Here is a 12168-nt window from a genome sequence, read left to right on the forward strand (position 1 = left end):
GAACTTTCCACTGCAAGAGGAGAAATGGCATAGTTGGCAACTGCCAGAAATGCACGGCATTGGGAAACCAGGAGAGCAGCACGGTCTTGGCTGTGCCATCCTGCTGGTTGCTATGGTTAGCAACCAGTCTTCAGAAGCACTCTGCCACTTAGATAGCAAATATGACTAGGAGACATCAATGGTCTTATGCTCCATGACTTTGTCCAATACCTGCTTTCAAAACCATCTATAACGTAAGTTACCTAGTTTTCATCTTCCAGAAGCCAATGCCTTTGAAAGTGCAGGGCATGTGTTTTGTGCACTCAAAGTTGTGCCCTATCCTCAGCCTCCTGATGCTCAAGGATGAAATATGTAGGCCTCATGACTAGAAGCCAGCATGATGTGCCATGACGTTGTGTAAGCCCTCTTAAGGCTTTCTAAATTGGTGGCCATCACCACATCTTTTTGCAACAAATTCCATAGTGAAGTTATGTTCTGTGCATTGACTACAACTCCACAAGGAAGCACAGGTTCACCAGTGTGTGCCTTAGCCCCAGGCAAGTGTGGCAACACCATGAAAATCAGTATCAGGGAGGGGCAGCTATGTGTTCTGAACCCATGGCCTACTTGGCAACAAGTCAGTATGTCAAGTCCTAAGTTCAAAGTCCGAGGGTGAAGCCACACAAGCAAAGTCCAAAGATCAGGAAATGCAGTCCAAGGTTGGTTAGGATACATTCCAGAGTCAAACCTGAAGCACAGTCCCATAGAGGTCCAGGAGCAGCCAAGCCAAGGTCCATCAACATGGGCAGTTCAGTAAACACAGCATCTCAGCTCTGCTTCCCTTAGCATCTGGACTTCATGAGACATGTGACCCTCACCTGTTCCAAGCCTCCTCCAGCTGAAGAATCACACCCCTCCTCCCAGAGCTCATGAGACCCACCTGGCCAGCTAGTGGGCTGGACTGTGGGCCTTCCCTGCCTCAGTTTCCTAGACCACCACTCCTGCTGTTCCCTATGCCCCAGAGCTGAAAGTGTTCATGGAGATAGCAGAGACAGCAAATTTCTTTTTTTCACAGCTCCAGTTTCAAAGTAGTCACCCAATAGGAAATTCTAAACATACCAGTATTCATACTCTGTATTTCCTCAAATTAAATATAAACTGGTATATTTTCTCTACTTTTCTCCACTCATTAACTTCTCTCCACTAACATAAAGGATTGCTTCACCAGAAATGATTTGCCAACAAAGAGGATTGCTAAACACCTGATTTGTTTTGACTTTATGAAGAAAGCCAGTAAAACACTAATAACACATGCATGATTTATTTAGCAGAACATAATATAGTATAGCAAAAGATAAAATAAAAAAATCTGATCCTACTGTTTCCTCACATAGGAACTTTTCCATCATAGAGGATTGCCTTCAAAACATGAAAGTTGTAAATCAATGTTTATGTCACAGATTTAAGGTTCATGCTGCTTTTTAACAAGATTCCACAGTTTATTATTTATAAGACAAATCAATAAAGCAAATATAAAATATTAGTAACTGGAAATCAGAGGTTGTGAATAATTCACTATGCACCAACAAAACTAAAAATGGCTACCTTTTAAAAAAAGATGTCCTCAAACAACCTCTATTATCTCCAAGAAAAGCTCCCAGTTTCTTAGTTGCTTACTTTTTTCTAGTTTTATTATTTATCCATTGGAATGTCTTTTTTTTTAATTGTCACATCAAATTTAAGGTACTTACTTCCAGGTAAGACAGCAGTTCTCATTCCACTAACCTGGGAATAAGCCACAATGAATTCAATAGGGCTTAGTTCTGAGTGGATTGCATAAGTGTGTATAGGATTACAGTCCCCGCCTTGGGCTCCTGCAGGAAGGATGGGATACAAATGCAATAAACAACTTGTTATGCTTTGATATGTACTGCCATCCTGTTCTTGTTTGTTCTATCATGGGCTGCTTCCAGCACATTCATATGGAAAAGAGATGTACAAAATGACAACATTGGTTGATAACATTCAGCTGTTGCAGCTGAGGAGGCCTGAGCCATATTAGAATGGGGTATCACTTGGGAGCTGTATATAAATTGCTCTTATCTCCTTAAAGGAGGAACAGGTTGTATCTTTAGTTCTTAAAAGCAACCCTAGCTACCTATCTTCTCAACCAACAGGACATTGATTCTTCTCTTCATCTGAGGTTTGAACTCTGTCATGATTAGTTCCACAGACTGATTCTGAGGGTATCTTAAGGTATTGCTGCCTTCATTTCTCTTGAATAGACAGAATTCTTGGTGATTCTGAGTGAGGTTTCTGAGTTAAGGCAATAGTAGGCTTGTGAGTTGCAGTTACATCTTCTAAGTGGCTTCAGAGCAGACTTTTAAATGAAACATTATGGTATTCCCCACCCCCTCAGTGTTTGTCTAGTGTGGAATAATTGTGTAAAAGAATAAAAAAGGACACCTGTGCTTTGATATCTTTGCAAAAGGATTAAATGACAATGAGGACATGCATGTGGCACAAGAAACAATAATTAATCAACTGGTTTTTATAGCAAAACAAATGATAGTGGCTCATTCTTCAGTGATTGCAGATGTTTCATAATTAGGAGTAACCAAAAAGCAATTAATGTCTGGATTGATCAAAAGTGAAATTAGGTGTCTTTTTGAATCATTGATTTATTAGGAAGGAAAGCTAGCATTTGAAGTTTTTCTTATGCACCATTTTGATTGCACTTTAGTCTGATTTCAAGATGTTCCCTTGCCTGTTCATTTTTGCATACCATGCGATCTTTTACATGATGTAAAAGTCATTTCTGGAAGTCTAGTAGAAGTTTAGCGCTCATTTCTGTGTTAATTGTTTCTAGAAAAAAAAAACACAATTTGGAACCCTGCTAACTCAGGAAATAGCAGGAGTATTGTGTTGATGGGATTTGGAGCAGTATGTTGGCATACAGTTCTTTCTCACCATTTAAAACTTAACACAACATGAAGTAATATTGATAGCTCCTTTTTGGATGTGTTGAACTCGAACTAACTGTAGTTTGTGTCCAAACTAGTATAAAATGAACCAGTTTGCTTCATGTTCATTTCAAAGTTCAATTCATGTTCATCCGAGTGATTCTTGGCAATTTTAATGCAAACTGTTTAATTTACTTCCCTACTGCTTTATGCCAGTGAATACAGATTCTTACTTACTTTTTGAAATTTCTTCTGCTCAGGTAAGACAGTACCAGAAGTGGGGGTGGCGGGGTCAGAAATACTGTAAAGTGCTTCTCAGAAGAGAGACTAGCATTGCAATATGTCACTGAAATCCCTGGCCATTATTATTTGTAACTCTGTTGTGTTCCATTTCTTCAAGCTGTGATAGACTTCAGTGACTCATAAATGCTCTTTGGTGCTTTCCAGTATCTCCTGAATAGCTGCTTTACATTTGACAGGTTCTAGCTGAGCCTCACAGCTCATTTTTAGACTCAACAGATGGTGCTCGGAAGACATTTGCAACATCACTGAATGAAGAGGACCCTGAAAAGCTGGCCATGTTTGAATGCAGCCCTTGATCTTTTGGGAAATGTCATTCTGATATGTTTTCTAAGGATCCAAAGTCTACACTTGGGCATAATTTACATATCTTTGAAACTTTAGCAGGACTGATCTAACTAACTGTTACACATGTAGGAGGACTTAGGTCACTTCCAGATGGCCTGTTTATTGAACTTTCAGCCTAATTGCTGTGCACAAAGTTTGCTCGGAGGTTATACAACATTGGCTGTTCATTGAGCATTCATTCTGATTTGTTTTCAGGGAGGGTACATAAGATCACATCAAACAATTGTTATTCTGCACATTCCTTGATGCTAAATGCTCCATGTGTGTAGAAGTGGGTTTGTTGTGTTAGAGTACCAAGTCCAATTTAATTGTGCAATTATATTTTACCACTATGCACTTGAATTAGTGACAAAATAGGAGTAACTGGGAAGCACCCTTAAACTGTGGGTGAGAAATCTCAATTTCCTAAAAGGGTGACCCACACAATCTTTTAGTACAGGGAGTGCCTGGTTGGGGATTCTGATATTTTCCTTTCAGGCAGCACTTTTTTGTGTGCTTATCATATTTCCCTAGCTCAATCTATAGTTAGTGGAAATATGTGATTCCTCCTCCCAAGCATTATAATTGCTACTGTCATTGGCATTTGGAAGATGGTTCAGTAAATACATGACAGTACTTGTGATGTTAATGATCACCAGCAACACAATATTGACCTCCAAATATTTTGTATTCCACCCCTTCCCCCCAAAAAAGGTCTTATTTAGTTTTAAAAGGCAAGCAATGTAATTGAAAGAGAAGCAGGACCATAGATAATTGATATCATTGACCACACAGGATTAATACTCTATTAATAGAGAGCAAGTGTTGTATAGTGGTTAGAATGTTGGACTAGGACCCAGAGAACCAGGGTTCAAATCTGCATTCAGCCGTGAAACTCACTGGGTAACCTTGGGCCAGTCATGGCCTCTCAGAGGTGAGGAGTAAATGACGAAAGGGAATACCATGTATGCCACCTTGAACTCCTTAAAGAAAAAGGTGGGATATAAATGCAATAAATAAATGTTAAAATCACATGAAAATTCACTTCAAAAAGAATTTGAAATCATAGAAATCCCTTTTTGCTATGAGATTTTCTTCAGGTTCATCTCTATTCTGATCTCTAATAAAAGGAGACCAATTGTCTAAAATGATCAAACATCTTCACTGAAGCAATGTGTCACACTTTTCTCAGCTATTCATCCCAGCAAAGGTGTCACCGCCCCTCACAATGTTGCCAATAGGATTCTGACTGTCAGCAATGAATTGCTAACCAACACCTGACGTTTTGTTCTCACTCTCTCTTCTGAATAAGCCAACAAAATAATGAATAGCATGGGTTTTCATAACAGATTACATCCTTAAAAATATTGAAAATGGTATGCCAATTTTTTTTTGGTAACTCCCCCATATGTGGAAAAAAAGAGGCCTCTACAGATTGATTTCTCAAGCAATTCTCCAGCAACTCCCACGGCTGTTGGTATTCATTTCCTCCCCTAAGCTGGCAGGTATATTGAAACCAAATTGTGTAGAAAGTTTATTTCAGTGACATGTTTAAAGTATACTTAGGACTGAACCTGCACATAATTCAGTGAAGTGCATTTCAAAATAGTGCTCCGATAATTGCTTATATTTTATATCACCTGGTACAACTGCCTACATTTTAGACAATAGGCTCTTTTAAAGCTTCATAGCAGGAAGACGTTTCAAAGTTAGTTCATGACCTGGTAATAAATAATTTCTAATTTGAATGGAACAAAAAAGAAAGGGAAACGACTGCCCACCTTTTCTATTACCTCATTAAATGTAATAAATGGCTCATTCACACAAACACACACACTAGATAGGAGCTAATTCTTAGGAGCCGAGGTCCCTTTGCCCCTCCTAAAATATTTGAGGGGTGTGCCCCCTCTAAAGTTGATGGGAATTGCCATTCAAATGGGGTCTGTTCACTGTGTCTTGTGACTGATTATGTGGGGTGGGGCTTGCTTGCCCCTCCCCCAATATTTTATTCAAGTTGGCACCCCTGCACTAGATCTAGATTGCAAATGGCCCATTGGCCATTTACTTATTCTTCTCACTAGTACAAAATCATTGTCGTAAAATATGGTTGCTAAGGTAGACTTTGCTGGTGCCAAAATTTATCTATATAATAAATATCTGTATTTATCCCCAACTAAGCTCTGATTATGTCATTCTTCTTGGCTGAGTTTTCTCCTGGTTTTATATACAGCTCCAGCTACATAATGGGATAGCCACACATTAGTGCTTCAGATCCAGCAGATGTTATTACCTTTGCCTTCAAAACCAATAGCATATATTGTTAAGCTCACAGGAAAATAACATAATGGGGAGCACAATTCTAGACATGATTTCTTAGAAGTAAATTCCATTTAATTTGGTGAGATGTTTCTACAGGTAAGTGTGCACAGGATTTTAAGGGATTTTTAGGAATTTATATTTCAAAACCAAAACCTTGAATTGATCTCAGTGGCAAGCAGGCAGCCCAGTGGAATTAGATAAGAGCTGGTATTGCAAGGTCTCTTTGGCTTTTATATGGAATACTCTGGAATATATAGAACAATTTCCCCGGTCTACTTCAACAGGGTAATGTACCTTCAACCATCCTGTGGAAATGGGTCCAGGAAAGAGAGTGGGGAGGGACTGCCCTAGTTGAACTCCCCCCACCCCGTAGGGCTATTAACTTCTCTATGGGAAGGATCCTGATGACTTCAGTATGTAAGAATTCTTCCTTAAGGGCTGGTTTCAACTAACTAATGGAAACTAAAGGAAGCCGGTGCAAGGTCTCCTCTACTGCAATGGGGCATTCCCTTCTTTGCTCCCCTATGCCCCTCCAATCCATTCTAGAGGGCTGTGAGGACCCCAAGGAAAGTGTACAGGGGGAGGGAAGGGGAGAACATTTTGTCTGACAAGCAGGACTTCTTGTGGTGGTCGAATGATTGTCTTAGCATGATGTTGAATTCCATGTGTTTTTAAAATATATAAGCTGTTTTGGAAGGATTTATATTCTCAAAGGTAGAATATCAATTAATGCAATATAATATAAACAAAATAAAAATAGCACCACTGTTATTAACAACTTTAAAATCATTTGGTTTACTTTACAAATGTTCCCATGTTGCTTTGGGGAACTAATTAAACTTTTTGCTACTACTAACGAAAGGATTTTAAATCCGTGCCAAAAGAATGTGATCTGCATTTGCATTAACTGATTTTTTCCAGTGCTACTTGGATGCATCTACGTATCTCCTCTGTCCCTGAAGGCTAAACATCCCAAGGGCCTATTGGGGTTTTCCCAGTGGAAATTCCATAGAAATAAAATCTCTATGGATGTTTCGGTTCCTGTTACCATTCCAGCTGCTTTCCCTTCCACTTCAGAAAGGATTCCAGACTCAGAATAAGAGGATTGTTACATTCCCTACTCCGTATATATGAAGGAGAAACACAGAGGCAAAGGGAGCAAAGGCAGGGAAATGTATCTGTTAATGCAAACCATGATGGTGGGTGTTGGTGGGATTTTCCTCTAACACCTTGGCAACTATTAACAAAGCTGTTTTTAAAGGCATGCACGCTGTAACAATTTAAGACACTGCTGTTCCAGGAGAATTGCAGAAGGTCATGAGAATGGATCGTAACAGACAAGGTTAAGATTGTAGTCAATCTCAGGGCTACCCATAGAATTATTTCCAAAGCCAAGTTCTTAGTGGGGGCCTCCCACTACTTTAAATCCACTCCCCTTTCCCTCCTGCTTTGTGCTCAGGCCTCCCAGGGATTGTGTGATCTCTCCCTGCACCTGGTCGATCCCCTGCTAGTGCTGTGGCTGAAGTACCTTGATGAAAAGTGTGGCTCAGATTGCATGGAGAGTTTCCACATCAGGGCTGCATATTCCTGGCAACAGAAGAATCGCACAGCTCTAAATGTGGTAGCGTTAGCTGTATGGAGAATCCCACTGTGGGGGTGTTTCATCCACCCACCCCAAGACGCCGCCATATGGAAAATGTGGTGGTTAGATCTGACCTTATATTGCTTCTGAAATATGCTCAGGCTATGGCAGTCACAAATTTCCAAGCTAAATAGCTTTTGTAATGCAGAGCAACTATTGAGAATGCCTATTCTCGAGATTTTCATGCCAGAATGTAGTGCACCAATAGACATTGTTAAAGGGGTTTTTAGCTCAAGGTTAGGGCTTGGGATCTCCCTATCAGGAGGCAGTTGCCTTAAGTGGCAGGTGCTAGAGGGAGGGAGTGGTGCCAGTGTGTTGGAGACAGAAGTGTATGTGCCATGTGGTCTGCACCGCTTTTGGTAGGATAGCTTACTGGACTCAGGTATGAGGGTGGATGCTACCCCATCTTCGGTACAGTGGTACCTCAGTTTACGAACTTAATCCGTTCCGGAAGTCCGTTCTTAAACCGAAACGAGGCATGCTTTCCCACCACTGGTGCCCTTCCACCGTTTGGATTCTGTTCTTTAACAGGGGTAAAGTTCGCAAACCAGGACACTATTTCTGGTTTTGTGGAGTTTGTAAACTGAATCATTCAGTTCTTAAATGAGGTACCACTGTACTGAAGTCAGATTCAACTGTATTTGGAACTGAACCTGGAATGGGTGTATGTGCCATCTTGTCATTCAACTCAGGCAGCAAATATAACAATGTTAAAACAATCCAACTTAAAATGAAATGTATTTAAAGCAACTAAAACCATGTGAAAACATTTACAAAAGATTACATACCCCCATAGTTACTGATTTCAACTGGCCATTAAAAGCCTGGGTAAACTGGACTGTCTTTAGAATTCTCCAGAAAGTCAGTAGTGAGGGAGGCAGAGAGGGCATCCCACAAATGGAGAAACATCATCAAGAAGGCCATGTTGGTGATGGGGCCTAGGATAGTAGATCTTGGGAGAGTCAATCCATAAGGTACTTGAGTCCCATGCTGCTAATGCTAACACCATGAATCTGGCTCCTTGCAACATCCCTGTTGAGATTTGACCTAATAAAGACATTTAGGGGTTTCTAAGCCATGACCTTGAACTGAGCTACAATAAGGTCATGCAGTTCTGAAGTTGTAGTGAATTGTGTTCCTGGTGGCCCAGGGTGAGGGTTAATTTTCTTCTCAGGAAATTAGCTGTTGTGTTTTGTAAGGATCTCAACAGAAATATCATCATATGACCCAGCCTAGACACCACAAACACATCAATAACCATAGCCATGTCTGCATGAAGAAAGAAAAGACATTGCAGCCTGCTACAGAAAGAGGCTCTGAGACTCGCACCCTATCAAAACACAGCCAGCTCTTCTATAATCGTCTTCAATGCTTCTAAATTTTTTGTGCTGTAGGCCTTGCATGTAAGCATCACAGGTTTTTTTATTTATCCAGGACAGCACATTGCTTACTGTGAAAGGTAAGCTACATTCCAAAAATTATTTGCCACTTTGTTTTGATTGAAAACCCCCAGTGCAAACATCCTATTTATATAAAGATGGCTTCTCTCTGTTCCAAAGCACAAATTTCTTGTCAAGTGTGAATGGTGTTTAGTATATAGATGCTTATGTTTAGGCCCAGGATATATTGCCAAGTGTCACACAGGCTCTCTGCGGTGACAGGAAAGGCAAAAGGTACAAATCTATTTATATTGCTCAAATTAGGGCCAGATGGGCTTTCAAAGAAAAGCATGGACTACAAGGGCTCCATGTCATTTTTTATCTTTCAATTTAAAATGACATTGCACCTGATAGCTAAGGTGAAGCCATAGCTACAATGCAACATAAGCGCAGCTCACAACAAAACCACTGAGAAGAATGCATTAAACCACAAGCAGGAAAAAGAAAAATGAAAATCTGATGTGAAATTTCTAGTAGCACAGGATTGGCTCAGTCTGAAGTGAACTGTTTTGGATCCCAGAGCTGAATTTGCATAAGGTTACCTTTAGAAATGAAGGGACACAGGTGGCGCTCTGGTCTAAACCACAAAGCCTAGGGCTTGCCAATCAGAAGGTTGGCGGTTCGAATCCCAGCGATGTGGTGAGCTCCCGTTGCTTGGCCCCTGCTCCTGCCAACTTAGCAGTTCGAAAGCATGTCAAAGTGCAAGTAGATAAATAGGTACCACTCTGGTGGGAAGATAAACAGCATTTCCGTGCGTTGCTCTGGCTCACCAGAAGTGGCTTAGTCATGCTGGCCACATGACCTGGAAGCTCCCTCGGCCAGTAAAGCGAGATGAGAGCCGCAACCCCAGAGTTGTCCGTGACTAGATCTAATGGTCAGGGGTCCCTTTACCCTTTACCTTTACTTTGAGAAATATTGCTAGCACAAAGCTAGTCAACACAGTTGCAATTCAACAGTCCCACAAATCCTTTCTGAAGGATCTTACAGATTCTGGATACTGTCTGTCAAGCTAATATTGTCTAATGTCCAACATGGTGTACTACCAGCATAGAACATTCCTAGAGGGATGCTCTGTGTTCTTTATAGATGTTTATAGATTAGTATGATTAGTATCAACTAGAAGCACTTTGGGTACAGGCAACTCCCTTTTATGCGAGGATTACACGCATTCATGAAATCATGTAGAGTGGTACCTCAGTTTTCTAATGAAATCCATTCCAGAAGACCGTTCAACTTTCGAAACGTTCAAAAACCGAAGTATTTACTTACAGAAAACTCAATACGGAAGTCACATGGCATGTTCGACTTCCGAAAAGCGTTCGAAAACTGAAACAGTTACTTCCAGGTTTTCTGCGTTCAAAAACCGAAATGTTCGACTTCCAAGACATTCAAAAACTGAGGTACCATTGTACATTCAAAACACCATTTAAAAAGCCTGCAGACACCCCATTCTACCCCTGCCCCTTTTTGTGACATTTTCAGGTCACTTCCGGGATCAGGTTGATGTGCGTATGCATGGTTGTGCACATATTGAATGCAGAGGGTTTAATGGGCTGGTCAATTGAGTTAACCTAGGAGAAAAACTTAACCATGTCAAAAAAAAAATGGTCTATTTGAACAAACCATTAAGGACTCTTCATTTATATGACAAGTGTTCTGAGAGTCCCATACTTTAACTAGCCACTCCTATCAGAAAGGAGATGATTTGGACTTCCAATGGGAGGCCACTGTCAGGAAGCTGTTAAAGGCACAGAAGCCTTGCCAAGAATAAAAAAAAGTTGGCAACCCTGTTTAAAACCCAACACCTTGTTCTCTTCTGTAGCAGCTGTGCTGACTCTGGAAAAGAACCAAAATATTTTAATTAATCTCTATAGGTGTTAACAGAAAATTGCAAGTTATTATAAATGCGACATCATGTTAATATTTGGTTCATTTTATGTTTGCTGGAGAGTTAATGGTACAACTATGGCCACCTGGTAAATTTGGTTTCTCCAAGAACCTTCCACTAAAGGTATTTTATAAAAGGTTATATTTGTCTATTACAGTTACAGTTGGCCACATAATCTTTCCAACCCTATGCTCATTGTGGCTTAAGGTTGATTTGCAAGATTGGCACTGCACACTTAAGGTTGTCAATTTCAATTCTCCAAGTTTCTTGTCTTTCTAATCTTATATTCACTTCTCTGCATTTCTGCAACATTTTGCATTAAAACAAATACCTTACTAAAAAGCCGTCAGCATTTTAGTACGTATTTCTCCTTACAAACATATATTTGTATGCAGCTTGACTAATATACACATTTTGCAAGTGGTTTTCCCAATGTAATGCATTTTGTATACCATTTCCCATAATATGTGCATTTAAATGCACATTTTATCATATATATGTTTTTGTACACATTGATTGGGGAAAGCTCATGATTCTTCTAGTGATGTATGTTGCTTCTCTAGGGGAAAAATCATGAGGGTTCTTGCACAAAATCTTATAGGTTGATAGCCTATAATTGTGCACATTACAATCCAGATTATATGGGGAATCTGGTGTCATATGATTGTGAACTAGTAGGTTTCTCAGAGTCACTGCAGGTATTTGATTGCATTTATCCTTTTTTTTAAATTGTCCAATTGCAATGCTCACAAAGTAAAATATGTTTGGTTCTTAGTTAGGAAAAGAGATAAGTAAGCTCTGAGAACTTAATATCTGAATGGAGAAGTAATTCAGGATCATTATGGGAGAGATGTGAAAATGGCAGCTACCAGTGGAGGAGAGACACAAAGCATTTTTGTTCTCCAGAATGATGTAATGCCAAGGGCATTCTAGGCACATAAAAATGGTGGCTGGATAAAGATAGGTCTCCTCACCCATGGACAAGTGATAAATGAATATCCATTTGTTGCTCATGCCATTCATTTCAAAATGAATGAAAATGGAGTGGAATGGACCCCATACGGTTCAATTTTCCATTCATTATGAAATAAATGCACACTCATATAACTTTTCTAGTGATTCGTGAATCAGGCAGTTTTGCTCAACATAAATCTATAACACCTTTCACACTCCTTTCTGCTTACTGGTTTTGTAATGTTTAATAAACAATCATGAGCTGAATTGGGATGCACTGACTCATATTTCTTTCATTTCTCTGCATATGCTATCAGTTGTTTGTTATTCAGCTGCCTTTGATGTTATTAATTTGAC

The sequence above is a fragment of the Podarcis vaucheri genome, assembly GCF_965113315.1.
Source record: "Podarcis vaucheri genome assembly, chromosome: 4".
Classification (NCBI taxonomy): Eukaryota; Metazoa; Chordata; class Lepidosauria; order Squamata; family Lacertidae; genus Podarcis; species Podarcis vaucheri.